Below are 15,766 nucleotides of genomic sequence, written 5' to 3' on the forward strand. Positions count from 1 at the left end.
TTTGTTGTTACGACGCTTTAAAAAATAATATATATAATATACCTAATATATGTATGTAGATGTGATACTGATAAACTAAAAGTTCCAAACCCCAGTGCTTTTTACTTACATAGACGAACTAATTAAGCACGACTCTCATTAAAAATAATGTACTCATCATATATATGTTCATATTGTTTAGATATTTTTACATCGAAACGAATAAGAAAAACTGTAAAAAAAATATCCGTCTTTTAGCGTACACATTTTTAATCTGTGACTAATCGCCACAGAGTAACGTATTGTAATTGATTAGAATTGGTTACCGTCCGATTCAGAGTTCAAGAGTGTGGGTCAAATTTAGTTTATGACCTTACAAACAATTTTAGATGAATATTTTAAGAGGCACAGGTGGGTATTACCAGATACTGGGAAATTTGTGAGTAATCCAATGACAAAAGAACGTTATAATTAATCGTACATTCCTTATAGTTTGGGTTTTTCCAGATATAGTTGTTGGGTTTCGTAGAAATATCCCTTTTTTAGTCAAGGAAGGCTCTAAAATATATGATTAAAACAACTTTTATATTAAATTTTAATCGTAATTTCATACGTTTCTTACATGTTTACTTATGTATCTATTTACTGAGACAATGGCGTGTCATATTACAGGTACATACAGGTCATTGACACCAGGAGAATGATAAACTGTTACAAAAGAAAGGACTCAAGCAATAATTATGAGTCAGCGAACGGGTTTAGAAAAATCTCGGCCGTGTCGTAAGGGAAGCTTACGGAGGCGGATGTCTTAGCGCATGCGGAGTGCTAATTGCGTAATAACTAGTCGGCTGGATACGTTGGGCAAGGTTCGATGGCTGGACGAGAACATTGGTTTATTAGGGATAATTAACATAGTTTTGAAATTAAGTATGTAAACAATTAGGCGAAATATAGACGATTAATTCGTTCATAGTTATAATATAGAAAGGACTCTTTGTATTATGTACTGTACATTATTAAATACGAATGAAATTAACATAGTTTATCAAGAATATTTACTGGAATTTGCTATAAACAATATACCTACTTAGGTACCAGGGTTTATATCTGCCATATTATTATATTGTTTTCAAAATATATCTATCTATTACACATTTGTTTTATTATTCATTCACAAGTAGAAAATGCCCTGATATCTATAATATAAAAATGAATCGCAAAATGTGTTGGTAAGCGCATAACTCGAGAACGGCTGAACCGATTTCGATAATTCTTTTTTTATTATATTCCTTGAAGTACGAAGATGGTTTTTATGTAGAGAAAACGTAAATGTGTACCACGGGCGAAGCCGGGGCGGACCGCTAGTATACATATACAAATGACAAATGCTGTCACATTTTAGACAATTATCTCCAAACTGTATATTTAAGGTCTCAAATAAATTCTTGAAGATCATTTCTAACTACTAGTTTATTTACTTACTAAAGAAAGCAATTAGTAGCATATTTTAGGCTACTTACAAGTCAAGTGGTGATATCTAGAACGCGTCGAATACTCGAAAGTAGTCATATAGTTTCTGTGAAAGGTCCACAATCAATAGGAAATTACATTGCGAAAAAAGTATTTATTGAGTAAATACTTGTACAATTTACTGGGAACATAATTATGCTCTAATCGTACTTAATTCACTGATAATTTGTTAAGATTTCTAAGTGAAATAATTTCTTGTGCGTACAATGTTGTAAGAAACTGTGTAAAAATAGACTCAATTATGTAGGTGCTAAGGTATTATGTAATGTGGCAATATTACTCCTGTAAATAGTGATTTTCAGTGATATAATTGAGGGAACAATAAATAATGTTATCAAAAATTAATATTAGAATATAGAAATAGATCGATAAATACCAAAATTTTAAACAAAAAAAAAGCAGAATTTTAACCATCGGAGGACATTTCGACAATTTCATTTAAATTATGAAGGAAGACCAAATATCGTAGTAGTAGTAGGTATTAACTAACATACGAATATACCTACTTTACCAATTACCAAAACAAATACCAGAAAACCACTGTCACGTTAAAATTTCAAATCATCTACACACGTGTCTCAAAGTACAAATAGCATTGCGTAAAACAACTCGTTTGAAAATGGATAGAAGACAAAGATATCGGTATCATGTTAAAAAAAACTCGGTCGTTTGACATCTGTCCGCCGAAGTGGCTTCTTACGGTTGGTTGCACGGAATCAGGTATTACAATTAAATTAAAAATCACTCACGTAGAGTAATTAGGCACAATACGGTAGCGACAGCAAAACAGAGAGACAAAGTATTTTTATTGATACAAATTTTGTTAAAAAAAATGATTAGTTACATAGTTCATAATGACATCGAAAAACCTACATATTAAAAAAATGTGTGCGTGTTGTAAGAAACTGTTAAGTGTAAACACGTAAGAAGTGAAACTTCTTTATGACCTTATTTTTCAAAAAATAATTTACTATATGCAACTTTACAGAAATACGTGTCGAATCACGCGTGGTAGGGATAAGAAAAAGATGGCGCGTAACAGCGTAAAAAATGTTACACTAAATTTTTTTCCAACCTCGATAAAGAAGTTTCACTTCAAAAAGTGGAACTAGCAGGTTCTTCGAAGAATAAATGTCATAAAAATGGCGTGCTAATCACATCTAATATCTATTTAATTCCTGTCAACACTTGAACTTCAAAAATTAACAAATCTATGTCGCATGTAATTTTATAACATTTTCATAGCAAACAATCGATTCATTTGTTCTCTAAGAGCACTCTACGGTACTTATGTCCAATGGCCATTGACCGTTTTGAAGCGTCTTAACACAAAATATTGTGTCTATTTCCACATTGTTCGCATGACGTTATTTTGTACAATGTTACTGTAAACATTTGAAGGACTTTGTGCTCATTTATGGAATATTTGCTCACGTAAATTGGTTTTAAAAATGTTTTACTTATCGATCTGTACAATCGTACAATAGTTTGGACCAATTATATTCTTACATTTGTTTAGTTACGTTGTGACTGTACTATATATACTATTACAAGGCAAACTAAATTACGAGACCAGCACTAATTGATTGAAAAGAAAACTCGTATCAATGAGACAAAAAATACGCATTCAACCGCCTTTATAAATATTATAACCAACGTTTTGAAAGCTAGCGAAGTTTATATAATTCATGTTAGTTCTTGTCCATTGTTTTTATGCTGACGGTACCTATTAATGCTGGAATGATTCCATTGAGTCTGTGGTATGTTGGTTGATTGTGGACACATAGACGTTCTCTACTTTCTATTATATTATAGTTGTCGCATATGCATGCCTTATATGGAGATGCCCAAATTATTGGTGACAAGATTTTGAAACGATACAAAAGTAACGTGCTAATTACAACAAGTTTTGGGGCCTTAATTATGCATTGTTTAATTCTTTTGGTTGCTTTATTTTGAGTTCCTTGCGTAATGTTCAGAGCTTTTTTAAGATTAATTTCTTGTTTAAATAATTCTCGTAGGTACATATATTATAATAAAAAGCAATTCATTCAATTATTTTATACTCGTATTGCGACATTTAAAAACTGTATTCAGCATCATAAAACGTAATTTTACAGAATAATAAAAACACAGTTAAACTAAAACTTTCATCCAATTTCGTCTCTCAAAATCAATTACATTTGAAAATAATTGAGCCAATCCATTATTTACAAGAAGACGAATCGATTTAATTAGCAGATACGCACTAATTAAAACTGGTTTTTCCAAAAACACGGTACACTGAGATAGTTTTATTATTTTATAAGGGACCTGTCAATCAAGTCGTATTATTAGCTAAGCACAATTTATATTATATTATACGATATAATAAAATTGTTCCCATCGGCATCTATAACCGTTATTAATAAACATAGTGTAGGCTATAATTTCGCAAACAGCAACTTGATTGAATAACTTCATATGGATAATAATTATCCAATGTGGAAAATAGTGACAGCGACATAGTTAAATAAGCGAATAAGTAAATATATGTTTGTTTGTCTCGAGGCGTTTGTGATAGCGGTAGGAAATTGTAAAGGGACTTTCTGTGGATTTCTAATGTCCTTCACTTAGATCGTTTTTGAGTTTGATTTGAAGGAGAAACGTTGAAGGTTCTAAACCGATATTTATTAAGTGCTTTAACTGTATTTTACAGTAAGATATAAGTAAAAATATAAGTTACTACCTGCGCTCCGCGGTTTCACCCGCGTGATTCCGCTTCTGTTGGTCTTAGCGTGATGATATTATATACCTAGCCTTCCTCGATAAATAGGCTATCCAACACCGAAACAATTTTTCAAATCGGACCAGTAGTTCTTGAGATTAGCGCGTTCAAACAAACAAACTCTTCAGCTTTATAATATAAATAAGTAATAGGTAAGTATATAGATTAGTGGACATTAAAAACATAAAATTCAATTGAACTTTATGGATTTCTTTTTAAAACTGTTTAGTCTTAAAAAGGGAATGATAAATAGGGTCTTTTTGAGTAAGTATTATTTTATTTTTCATTTTCAATTAATATAGAGTTCAATTTAATTAGTGACTCTATCGAATATAAATGGATATTATCTCACCTAAGATAAGCATCGATTAAGCTATAAACTAAAAGCCCTTAAATAAAACCGTGAAAGAATTAAACCACATTAATATTTATTGAATACATATATAATTCTAAAACACAAACAAACGGTAACTTAATTGAAAATGTGTCGTTCATCACATAAAATCGTTCTGGTGAAATAATTAAAATAGAAAACATAAAAAGCGAACCCACAACACTATAATTACGTTACGCAATACTATAAATTTTATTTAGAAATTAAACATCTGATTGATTTTATATAGTTTCGCCTCCATCTTGGATGTAATCTAAAACTAAAATAATTGATTCCGAAACACAGTAGAGGCGTGCCATCGGTGTAGCTTTAGGGAATTCTGGTTTTATTGATACAAATAAATAATCTATAATGGAAGTTGGTAATTTGAAGCATTTTGGGCGTAGATAGAAAGTTGTTTAACTATTTCCCTTTGGGTTAACGATTTTGCAGTTAAATCGTACTTGTATTTTAGGATAGACTTTAACATAAGCTTTGTTATACCTAAGCGTTAGTACTTTTAACAATTTTGAATATATTGATGACACGCACTGTTATATCTTTCTATTCTACTTTTTTGGTTGAAAAACTAATACAACCAAAAAATAATAATAATAAAGAGCACATAACAGCTACCAATGCTGCGCAATTTTAAGCTATTGCAAAGCTTCTATCGCGGGCCTTGAGCGCGGGGACCGAATCCAGAAATTCCGTAACGAAAAAACCTCACGCTCCCCACTCCGACGGGCACGGAGGTGTGGCTTGAACTCATTGAAGGCATGCTATGCAATAGCTTTACCGCGGTAGTCCTCAAGTGCCACACGTCTATTTTTTAATAACTTTTGCTTTTCAATGTGTTAACGTCATTATTATATAATAAAATGTTATGAATTTAAAGCATGTTAAAAAGGGAATAAAATATATCCGATTACGAAACTAATTCGCATGTGAATTTTTTGTTTAGAATATTTTTGGACTATTTCATCATCATCATCATCATCAGTCTTTTGTTGTCCACTGCTGGACGTAGGCCTTTCCCAATGCACGCCACTATTTGGCCTATTTATTTATTACAGTTTTTTTAATAAGAAACTACTATACCTAGAGGTCGATACTAAATAATAATTAATGATACAACGTGTCGATGTGATATTAACGTAGCGAATTTATTTAATTAATTTGTTTAGTCACGCTCAATAAAAAGTTGTTTTGAATTATTACAACGATAGCATTATAACGCCTTCATATAAATATGTACCTATAATCAATCACACTTAGAAAGTTTTGTCTTTAAATATTGTGATGGATTCAAATAGGATGCTTTTACAATAACCCGAATGTTAATATAACATATACTCGTTTCACTAGGTCTACAGGTCACTTTTTATCATAATGAGATAATAATTAAATTATATGAATAATAAATTCTTAGTATAGGCACTACAGGAAAGAATTTCTGAAGTGTCCGAATCGAATTCAATCGAAGTAATTAAAAATTAAGAAACTTATTGGTTAAAGTTAATATAGAAAAGAAAACCCCATTTGTCTTGAATACTGTAATAAAAATTGTAACGTAACAGGGACTTTCACGAAGTATTTGTAAAAAGGATTTTAAACTTAAACATTCTTAACACCTTATAGACGTATGTATATCTATTATCTAAGGGTCCTTATAGTCGTATGTCTATAAGGTCCTTATAGACGTATGTCTAGACTGAATAGTCTACACTACAGTTTTACACCTTGGACTTGAATTATTATTAACATAGTAGTTAGTAGCATATATACCTACATAGACCTGAACGGTTCTTTTAGCAAGCCGGAATTTCATGTGTAAAAATGACCGGTGATTATTCATTGTTGAGGCAGACATGCGAAATTTGTATGAAGAATTTAAATAGCATCTATTAATTTATTACATGCAGCTCAAACCTGTTTCCTGCAAGTGGCACTTGACCACATGTTCATTGGTGGCGTGTCGGCGTTGAAACCGAGAGGTAACTGGTTCGATTTCATAGAATATAAAGTTAGGAACAATACTTGAATGTCATTTTAAGTGAAGCTCGTAGGAAAGATATCGATAGTAGATTAATATTCACATGTGGGAATTTCTATTTCAAAGTCATTTAATCTATCTTAATATATTATATACTAGCGGTCCGCCCCGGCTTCGCCCGTGGTACATATTTCGCAATAAAAAGTAGCCTATGTCCTTTCTCGGGTATCAAAATATCTCCATACCAAATTTCATGCAAATTGGTTCAGTAGTTTAGGCGTGATTGAGTAACAGACAGACAGACAGACAGAGTTACTTTCGCATTTATAATATTAGTATGGATTACTAGCGGTCCGCCCCGGCTTCGCCCGTGGTACATATGAAAAATAGATGTTGGCCGATTCTCAGACTTACCCGATATGCACAGAAAATTTCATGAGAATCGGTCCACCCGTTTCGGAGGAGTATGCAGACTAACATTGTGACACGAGAATTTTATATATAAGATATAAATCTCGTGTCACAATGTTTGTCCTCAATGGACTCCTAAACCACTTAACCGATTATAATAAAATTCGCACACCATGTGCAGTTCGATCCAACTTGAGAGATAGGATAGTTTAAACATGTAGGTGCCATGGGCGAAGCCGGGGCGGACCGCTAGTACTATTATAAAGCCGAAGAGTTTGTTTGTTTGAACGCGCTAATCTCAGGAACTACTGGTCCGATTTGAAAAATTATTTCTGTGTTAGATAGGCCATTTATCAGGGAAGGCTATAGGCTAGGTATATAATATCATCACGCTAAGACCAACAAGAGCGGAGCAATGCGGGTGATGAAATATTATACAAGTTTAACAGGTGACCAAAATTGTACGGTAATGTGTGAATTTTTAATACAGCCGCTAGCCGGTGTGACCTCTGTCAGTCATTCTGTATATATACTCGTACTCACATACATATTTAGGTATGCATTTAAATGTGTGGGTAATATTGTAAAAGTATTAAAATTCATTCACAATGCTGTAAATAGCGAACATGTTTTAATGTCTCTTATTTTCTAAAAAAATATGTTTCCTTCTAATTAATTTAAATTTGCATGATATTTAATAATTTAGCATTAAATCAGTATAATTTTTTGAGCACATACAAAAATAAACTTGTATAATTTCTAAAACAGCATAGTACTATCCCACTCGGCTTCATTATAACAAATCTAATTATCACATACAATAAAGGAATACGTCAAAATGTTTTAATTACAGTTGCCGTTTGTTCGCCGCATAATTATGAAAATACATTGAGTTTGTGTCCGCCAAAATTAAGCCCGTTAAATATAACCAGTGCTTTTTATAATGAAAAGGGAGCTCATTAAAAGCAACATTGATTGTTCTCGGAACGGACACGTCAAGTTTTCAATTCAAATATCCGAGATAATGCAAAATAAAAAAATGACCGACTTTTCTGCGGACAGTACAATCGCCAATTAACAATCGAATGTACTACTTTTTATTCATTCATATTCTGTGTATGGATTGGCGGGGCATTTGTCCAAGAAGTGCTAGGCTTTTGTACATATATCTAGTTACATTCTGATTAGGTAATTGCTTCTATCTTATAAATCATACCTTTTTTAAAACTTCCAAAGCATATTTCGTTCAGTGATAGACGTGACAGTGTTTTTTTAATTTTAAAATGCATTAATAATGAAATCTAGTATCACGTAGTAATGCAATACCAGTTGACGATTGCTCACATAAAAATAGAATCTACATATTCGTTATTGACTTCAGAGCTTTCCCAAATTCAGTTCCTTAACATTCGTTGATTCTTAAAAAATCGCCTGCCAGGAGCGATCAAACGAAATTAATAGCATTTAATAGCTCATCTCCCACTACAATAGTTCCTTAGCAAGTGAGGTCTTAATGCCATAAGCCGTGGTAGCATGACGCAAGTAATTTGTGATTATGATTGATACTAATCCCCCCTAATCCGAGTGACTGTCTGTTAGCCGCCTCACTGTTCGTTTATAGTTTGACAATGTGGAGAGAAAGTGCTCGCCATGTTTTGTTTTTTTATAGAAGGTTAGGCTTCCGATTTCAATAAAAAGTTAGTAACTGGCGAGCAAAAATTGAATTGATTTATCATATTACATTATCTGTTTCAATTTGTGAAGGAAAAAAAGCCGAGGACTAAGCATTTCTTAAAGTTATTTTCCATCAACTATCCGAAATTTGGTAGAGTTTGCAGGGACATGATTATGAAGGTTATCAAAGGATGCATTAACTAGCCTTAATAATATACATAAATATATAACTAAATCTTAGTTGTTTTGTTGCAAATAATTCGGTCACGGTATGCTAAAACTGGGCTGGGTTTAGGTTAAATAACCTTAGATTACTCCGCGGCGGTCATTAATTTTAGCATTTTTGACAAGTTTTTACGTGGAACTTAACTGCAGTTTGTATATTATTTTGCGAATAAAACCTATGTTTGTAAAATGAAACTTTTTATAATGTCTGTCTTTGTTCTTGTTGATTTTTATAGTCATTTATTGTCTTCTATTTATTGAAACAACAGTTTTATACGTTTATCGGCTTAGTGACAATTACCCTGTCAGACGGAAGGCAGAGATTATATAAAATATTTTAAAAAGACAGCTTAATGTCTACTGCTTTTTATGTGCATTTACTATTTAGTCTGTATCTGGTTCTCAATGGTTTAATGGCGTTTGGCTCGCGTGTATAATTTATTTGCATCATTAATAATGACACCTTGTTAGTTCGAAAATGCTTTTTTGTGGTCTGACAAATGGTTCAGATAAAAAAGTGTAAAGAAACGGTAAAAATAGATCTGTAAGTAAAAAGGTAAAAGCGACGAAGGCTTATTGATTCGGACATCGAATATTAATTATATTAAGTTCTTTGATTTATAAATTATAACGGAAGTCTGTGGAATGCATAAACTAATAAAACGAACAGTCTTCATTTGTCAACTTCATTATTTTCACTCGTCCGTTAGAGATTATTTACTTATTCAATAGGAAATAGTATAAATATAATTTTTCAACTTCGTATTGCCTCACTTATCGATTACTAACGATTATAATAAAAACGATGCATCGATGTATCGAATAAAATCGATTCATCTTTCTTTGATGTGATTCGATGTTTATCTACAGATAAAATCGATTGATCACGTAGATATCGAGTCATATTTTTTTGTCTGTTGATCTTTGACCGTGGCGGTACGTGTTATGAAATATGATAGTATTTAAAGGAAACCTTGTTTATTTTAGGCATGTGGATAAAGAATAGAATGACACTTTTTTTCTTTGTACTTTCGGTTCATAGCTGTCATTGAGATTTCTTTCTTATTAAAAAGTTTCTAAAATATACATGGATAGCAATCCACTTGCATGTCTAATTGGATATCAAGTAAAAATGTTTACCGGTAATTACATTATTTTAATAAGAAAGCAATTAACATTTTAAAGCAAAAATCAATCAAAATTTTATATATGAATCTATATTATTATCTACTAGCTGCGCTTCGCGGTTCCACCCGCAATGCTACGCTCCTGTTGGTGTTAGCGTGATGATAATATTATATAGCCTTCCTCGATGAATGGGCTATCTAACACCGAAAGAATTTTTCAAATCGGACCAGTTCCTGAGATTAGCGCGTTCAAACAAACTCTTCAGCTTCACAATATTAGCATAGATTATTAAATGCGGTTACTGTAACAAAACAGTTTTTTTCCATTGCTAACTTACAATATAGAATCGTAACATATTTACCGGATGTTTATTACGGACATCCTATGTTTAAAAATAATTTTCAAAATAAAATACATCTATTTCGACACACAGAAATATTTTGGATAATTAGGACATCCTTTGTCGTCATAGTAATAAAAACGAGGTTAAAAATAAATATGTAATTGTTTTTTCGACTCGTGTTGCATAATTTTGAAACTTATATTTTCTCATGAGAACGACCGCATTAGCATAAAGAAAGGAAGTAAGGTTCTATATTTATATGAAATAGCGTTATTTATTGTTTTTGTTATTCTCTTATGGAAATTTTGTTATAATGAATGGGTTTATTTTTATAATATTTTTAGCACAGTAGCTTAATGTCTTTTTTATAAGTTATGTCAAATTAAATATTTTTGAAAAAATGTGGTCATTTATGTGTCAAAGTAATGGAAATTTTTAAGATTGTCCTAGTTTCCATACAAATAAATTAATACATAATTTTTAACGTAGATATAATTTATTTATTTTACTGTTTTTTTGTCAATTAAATACATAATAGTAAAAAACAATTTGTCAATCAGCCTTGTTGTTTTTGGAGAGCTATTGATTATATTCTCAAAATAGATTTGCATACATTTTATTTTTTAAATATTTTTGTGTCGCAAAAAAATAAAATATGAATAATCACATTTTAAAAGGAATTATGCAAATTCATGTTAAAAACCACGCATTCCACATTACGTAAATGTTCTAAAAAACTCAAATAAAATCAATAAATATCACACCAATTTGTTACAAAAAAAACTTTACCGAATAAAAGTACGCTGTAAGAGAATTTAGATAAGCCGATACTTTGTGCGTTCAATAATATTATAATACGTTTTATATGATTTTTATTCATTTTATTGCGTCTATATTTAATATGAAGGTTTTCGACAAAGCGCTTTAGGAATAGAGTCATTCCAAGAGTGACATATCGATACGGGGACATGAATTTCGTATATGAATATAACTATTGTGTATGAGCATATGAATTGCTGTTATTAATGACGATAATATCTTTGGTATTTTATTATACTATGTACTCGATTTTAATTTATACTGAGTTTCCTAAGCCTTGGAAGAACATGGTAAGGCTATTACGAAATAATAAATTTATTTTAATAAAACGTAGGTATTCTGTAAGGTAAAGATGAAGTTATATCTAGTGATGCAACGAATACGAATACGAATATTCGTATTCGCCGAATAGTAGGTAGACATTTACCGAATATTCGTATTCGGCGAATATACGAATTTTTAAAAACGAATATTTTTGTACGCAACTCTATTTACTACAGATTTAAAAATTCGCGCGTAAAAATATGACGTGTGCAGAGACTGCTGATCCACTGGCCTTTTGGCGAGAAGATGTCAATTTTCCAAGTCAGAAAAAACTCGCCCAAAAATATTTTTCACTTAAGCCATGTGCAGTGCTTCGGAAAGACTTTTTTCAACGGCTGGAAACATCCAGACTGAAAAAAAAATCGCCTAGAACCAGAAAATCTACGAATTTTATGTTTTTTAAATAAAAATTTGCCTATTGTAAATTTTAATTATTAGAAGAGTAAGCATTCATTAAATAAATAAGTCTTTTATTACCAAGGCGAGATATTCGTATTCGTATTCGTATTCGCCGAATAGTAGGTTTGATATTCGTATTCGTATTCGTAAAAGTAGTATTCGTTGCATCACTAGTTATATCTATTCGTAATAAATAGGTAATAAAAATTAATAAATCATAGGTAGCTGAATATATGACTCTATTATTAGTCTCACATACATTTGCAATTCGCTTTTAAATATCGGTGCATTTACATCAAATGAACATAGAGCTACAGTTCTAGCTAGAGCAAGAGCATTCTTTCGTTATCTTTTAGTGTAAATGAAAACTCGTATTCAGTATTGTTCAGTATTAGAACATTGCATAGAATCCTTTCAGACATACTAAGAACGACGATAGAATGCTCTATGCCTGTTTACACACAGTGGAGTCAATGAGCAGTCGCTCGTTTGATGTAAATTTTTATTTTTTATTTTATTTTACAAAGGATAGCCAACAATTTTTAACACTAATTATAGACATACAAGGAAAATACAATTTAACATATCAAGTGCATATACATAACACCACATGCATTTAAAAACGGTTATGATTTAAGAACATAAAAAAAAATAACTACACAAAATAACATTCAAGAATTATTAAATGCACAATGTACGTGAATAAATAGAAATGGTAGATTTATAGCAATAATTCAAACATTTCTACACTGTAAGTTGTAACCGTACGTTTATAATATATGGTGACAATTAAAACTTAAACATTACCTCCACACGTACCATGTAAAACCATGTGAACAGTTAGTTAACCTATGTAGCAGTTGAACTTTTCAAAGCAAAATTAACTGCTCAAAACTGAAAGTGTTATTTATCTGTACCTAACTGTTACTCATTTAATTTAAACCAATAATTAACGAACCGTAAGCACAAAGTAAGACCATCTATTATGAAAAGCGAAACAGCATTATAGCCTAACTGTTGAACATAAACTGCGTATTACTCATCGGACCAATAAAAGCTGGCCTCTTGGATAGAATAGATAGCAAGTTCAGGAGGGTCAGGATATTATGGCCATTAATCCTGGGTCACCAGTATAAAATGACCCGTAATGTAAACAGACTATAAAGATACCGCAGCTCGTAATTAAATGGTGGAGTCCCGTAAGAAGTAATGCGTTTCTGTGATGCTGGGATGTATAGAGGATATTATAGTGAATTCTAATACAGTTGATTGCGTTTGATTACGTAAATGTTTGTGTTTTGTAAGTACTGCTTTGTCGTGTAGAAACTGTTACACTGAGAAAATTTTGCTTTAGCAAAGTACCAATTTAGCTCGGTTAAAAATTATTCTGCTGCATTCAATCAAGACATATTTAAAATGTGCATTAAAGCTTTGCTAGTATTATACAAGCAAGTATTGCTAAATATTCTTAGCTATTATTAAAAAAGTACTTATTTATTTCAAAATTAACGACTCGGTCAATATTACCTTTACCGAATTAGGTTCAAAATAGACAAGCTTACGTTATTATTTAATGATAAGTAAGTTATTTATTTTTAGACAATATTATTTGGCTAAAATTAAATCACTTGCTATGAAGCATATAACCGTGTTTCTTACTTAAAAACAAACAAGTAAATTATCTATTGGTACATAAGCACAGCTCGGCAATTAACAATGGAGCGAATACTATTTTTGACCGAGTAACTTGATAAAAATTAAACAAGGAATTGGCTGCGTAGCCTGCAAAGTCGGCCATTTCTATCAAATCATAGTCGAGTGACGAACGTGTCTGTTGAAGCGCCGCCTCAGCACCTACAAGGCAGATTCAAATTTACATTAAAAACAATAATTTTTCATCATCATTTTGAATTTTAATCAAACTATTATAGAAGAGCAAGATGCAGAAGACAAACTATTATGGCTCAAAAACTCCTCTGAGCCATGGACAGCCGTAGAACTAAAGTGGCAAGAAACTACAGAGACGAGGCTAATTGCTGCAAAAGAGCTCCAATACCTCAATACAATGAATATGCTGCTCTTAAAAAACCCAAAGGATATCTTCTGGTGAGTTAAGTTTTTTAGAATTTTTTGTCTGCTTTAGTTTAATTACTTTTGTATACTTACTTACGTTTTTTTTTTATTTGTTTACAGCTAGAAAAAGATATGAAAAGCAAAGGACAATATACCGAAATCACTGAAAGCTTCCCCACAATCAAACCAAAAATAAATTTGAATTAGTAAGTTACTTCTGATCAAGTATCATATTGTCATAGGTATACCTATTACTTTAATATGTAAATTACATAAGGTAGGTACGATATAGTTCCGATATGATATCTGCATATCTACACATCAAATTTGTAACGAGGTTCAACCAGAATATTTTATAATAGAAAACGAACAATATGTAAAGAGCTTATTGTACTTAAATTTTTTTTGGTGCAAAAAATGTTTAAGTTTTAGCATTTATGAAGACGAATGTGAATTATGTTTCAATGAGAATAAATTCAAATGTTTAAAAAAATGACGGATTTACTTGTTGGGTTGTAATAAAATTACATATTAGATCAAAAAGATTACTTATTCTCCTAGCTTATTCTATGGTTTTTGCCTAAACTTTTGACTTATCAAATACATTTATAAGTACAATAATTAAGGTGTATTAACTTGCTTACATTACCATAATGGTTGTTTGTTTTTATGTAAACAAACCTAAACCACTTTCATTAGAGAACAAACACCAACATCGCGAAATAAAATCAGCTGTTCCGTAGATTTTGGCAGAGTAGATAATTCCACTTTTGTATATTATGAAACAGCTGATATTTCTTTTACGATGTTGGATTTGGTCCTATACCTAATTAAAGTTGTTCAGGTGTAGTCTGAGTCATTCCTTAAAAGTTTGCTCATGATTTATATTTCACCCTGTTATTGTGAAAATTAAAACACAGAACTCCAGTATCGTTTCTTGACATTGTGAATTGTGTACTATTTTTAAAAGTAGTAGTATTTAAGTGTAAGTAGTAGATATGTTACTTGAAATGATTGTATCATGTACTGAATAAAGCTAATTTCATTAATTTGCATAATTTTCTTTCAGTTTCTTCTAAGTTTTTGGTGTGTCGGCAAAATTAGTGTTGTTTTCCTACATGAACGTTTCATTGGCTTTTTTTCCGACATGCCAAAATTTTTCCCTCTGCATTAATAATGGTACAAATGACAACATATCGAACTAGATAAATATTTTCAGTATGAGCTGACCTCACATTGTATACAGGGTGTAACAGAAAGGGGGTACACATCTAAGAAGGGCGTGATGTACTGATGAAACTGAACAGTACATCACGTCCTGTTCGGATGTGTATATCCCCTTACACCTTGTATAGGTTTTACGAACATTCACAGGTCAGCTTATACTGAAAATATATAGCTTAATATGTGTCATTTGAATTATTACTTGCAACAAAGTATTTTAGCTATGGTTACCTAATAAACCCGCCTAAGAATTCAAAGTAACTTGGCTAAATATACCAATCTTAATTGACTAGAAAGAACAGAGTATATTTAGTTATAGTTACCCAATGAACACGATTGACAGTACCCAGTAACTTGGCTACGTATACAAATTTTTAATTGAGTAGAAGTAACAAAGTAGATTGGCTGTCCCTACCCAATAAATATGATTAACATTACTGTGTTACTTAGCTAGTTTTACAAAACAACATATTTGAAATCACTGAATTACTTTGCTAAAAA

General features: G+C 31.4%; 1 protein-coding gene and 1 long non-coding RNA gene across 2 annotated transcripts in view; one reads left to right on the forward strand and one right to left on the reverse strand.

The window, feature by feature from the left end:
* Window positions 1-15,766, reverse strand: part of Sox102F (transcription factor Sox102F) — a 235,717-nt gene that overhangs the window by 199,056 nt on the left and 20,895 nt on the right. The window lies entirely within an intron of this gene.
* LOC149897191 (uncharacterized) lies at window positions 13,696-15,090 on the forward strand. The gene is made up of 2 exons (XR_016458237.1): window positions 13,696-14,074; window positions 14,162-15,090. It is a non-coding gene; the product is annotated as an uncharacterized LOC149897191 (long non-coding RNA).

The sequence above is a fragment of the Colias eurytheme genome, chromosome 26 (genome assembly GCF_061535395.1).
Source record: "Colias eurytheme isolate Ceu_HAF_F1 chromosome 26, ilColEury1 Martin Lab GWU primary, whole genome shotgun sequence".
Taxonomy (NCBI): domain Eukaryota; kingdom Metazoa; phylum Arthropoda; class Insecta; order Lepidoptera; family Pieridae; genus Colias; species Colias eurytheme.